Source organism: Lathyrus oleraceus, chromosome 6, assembly GCF_024323335.1.
Source record: "Lathyrus oleraceus cultivar Zhongwan6 chromosome 6, CAAS_Psat_ZW6_1.0, whole genome shotgun sequence".
Taxonomy (NCBI): domain Eukaryota; kingdom Viridiplantae; phylum Streptophyta; class Magnoliopsida; order Fabales; family Fabaceae; genus Lathyrus; species Lathyrus oleraceus.
Window position 1 is genome coordinate 87,359,912 of NC_066584.1, and position 2,660 is coordinate 87,362,571.

The window sequence follows — 2,660 nt, forward strand, 5'->3', positions numbered from 1 at the left end:
CCCATCATCATACTTTCTGGATGGCATCTCTAAGCCCATCTCCGTCAAGACTAACTTTTAATTAACAAGCGCAAATTTTTGGGCATTCTAAGTGTTCAATAATCTTCTACCACCAGATCACGAATGGCATACATGCCATTCTAACTCTCTCGGTTTATGAATATTGAACAGGGGCAGCTGTCATACCCCAAAATTTGCCCGTTAAGTTTTTAGGACATTTTTCAAGACATTCTAATCCATTTTCAAGACATCAATGTTCAAGGAACAAGGGTCCAGTGCACAGGTTACCAAATCCAGAAGATGACCTAAACTGGCATGCTCTCTAAGCGAGCAAACCCTTCGCTAAGCGAGGCTCACGCGTCATTCCTTCGCTAGCTGCTCGCCTAGCGAATCCTTCACTAGCTCACTCGCCTAGCGAGCTCACGAAATACCAGAAAATTTTGGGCTTAATTCTGAGCCCACCAAGACACAATTATTATAAATACCAGAACTTCACACAGAGAAAGGAATTAGAGACAGACGGTGGACAGAGAGGGAACAGGCAAACCCTAACAGAGGCAACCGGAAAAACCCTGGAGGCTAACGAAGAGAATTCAGAGTAAACCCCAGATACCCCGAAGGAAACTCATATGCACAAAGGTTACCTCCGCCCAACTCAATCCGGTACAAACCATAAGAGTGATCTGCAAGTCCAGCGGCGCAATTGTAATTGCAAACAGGTTTGCCACACCCCCACTAATTTTATGCTCCTAATTTGACATCTGTAAATACATGAGGCATTATGATTGAATTTCTCATTTAGGTTTTTCATATGGGTTTAAGTATGCATGAATGTGTAACACGATATCTTGAATGTTTAACCATGTAATTTCTGTAATGGATGCCATAGGGTTTAGGGTTCCTGAAATCGCACTGTTATCAAAGAAGAACCCAGAACCCGCAGCCGTTCGCCCGCACTTCGCTGAGCGAGCATGTAGCGAGGGTTCGCTAAGCCTTCGCTAGGCGAGGCAGTAGCGAACATGACAGTATTTGTTTTGTCATTTGCATTCTAATCTGTACTTGATTGACATGTTTTCTATTGCATCTATACGCTGTTTTCCGGACACTATTATTGCCGTGATTCTTTTGTTTGGTGCAACTCTTGGTTGCACCCTAGCTTGGTATCCTAACCCGTTTGTTGAATTTTTGTGAGGGTTCACATACTCCTGAAGAGACAGTTTGCTAGGTATTCCACTTTATTTGTGGGATACCCTTGTGAAGATTCATTTTAATTACTTGACTGATTACATTGCCTTCGAACATATGACCTGGGCCCTCTCTTTGTTGCCTTACGATATTATGGCCATGTCCCGCGAATGTAAGGATACCCTTAGCAAAGACCCTTCGGTTAAATCATCATAGTCCCTCGAATGTTGCCTTCGAACACATGACTTTGTCCCTCGATGACCCTTCGTGGTAGCCTACGGTTAAATGATGATTGTCCCTTCGAATACTAAGTATCCTTACAAATGTTGCCTTCAATGACCAATCGACGACCCTACGATGTCCCTTTACATCCAAAGGATAAGACTACTTACTTCTCAATAGTAAGGACTAGGGGTGTTCGCGGTGCGGTTTGGGCGGTTTTTGCGATAAAAATCACCCGAACCGCAAGAGAAAAAAGCATGCGGTTCGGTTTGGTTCGGTTGACTTTTAGAAATAAAACCAAACCAAACCAAATCAATGCGGTTTGGGTTGGTTCGGTTTTTTATAATATTTTTATTGAGCCATATATACTCCTATAAATAACGACATAACTTTGTGTTTAGTCATTCATACATTACTAAATAACATCAAAATTCATCATATTTAGACAAAAACGTTTCATTCAATATACAAAAAACCAGATTAGACAAAAGTGGAATAAAAGATAAATATAAATAGTAGCATAAAATAATATCAAAGACGTTATAATAAAACATAAAAAAAAACATATGAGATGAGAGATTAGAGAAGATGAAAAAAAGAACATAAGAGATGCGAGATTGAGAAGAAAAGTGCAATAAAAACGTAATTGGAAGAGAAAATAGTAACATAAAAGATAAAAAAGAAAGAACATAATAGAGGACTTATTAGAGTAGAATAGGCGAGACCTACATGGAAAAAAAGATGAGAAGAATGTGTGATACTACTATGAGAGATTTAAGAAGGTTGAAATTGAAACCCTAAGTGTGATTAAGAGAAAATTGTTTGTAATTGTAAGGTTAAGGCATACTAGGTTTGAGGTTTGGATTGGATGTGGGATAAGTGAAGTTTGGGTTGTAACATAATGCGGTTTGGTTTGGTTTAGTTCGGTTTGCAAAATACAAACCGCAAACTAAACCAAACCGTGCGGTTTTATTAAAAAATGACCCAAACGAATCCAAACCAAATGCGGTTTTTTGCGGTTTCGGTTTGGTTTGGTTTGGTTTGCGGTTTTCTATTGGGTTGGTTTGGTTTTGAACACCCCTAGTAAGGACAATTTTACCCTCATAAGGACAGGAAATACCTATAAAGACCTTGGTTAGGTATAACTCTTAAATGCTTGCTCGCAGCTTAAAATACTTTTCACACCTCCCACTTTTCAAAACATCTTTTAGAAAATCACCACTTGGTATACATTCGCACCAAAATCATCGCCG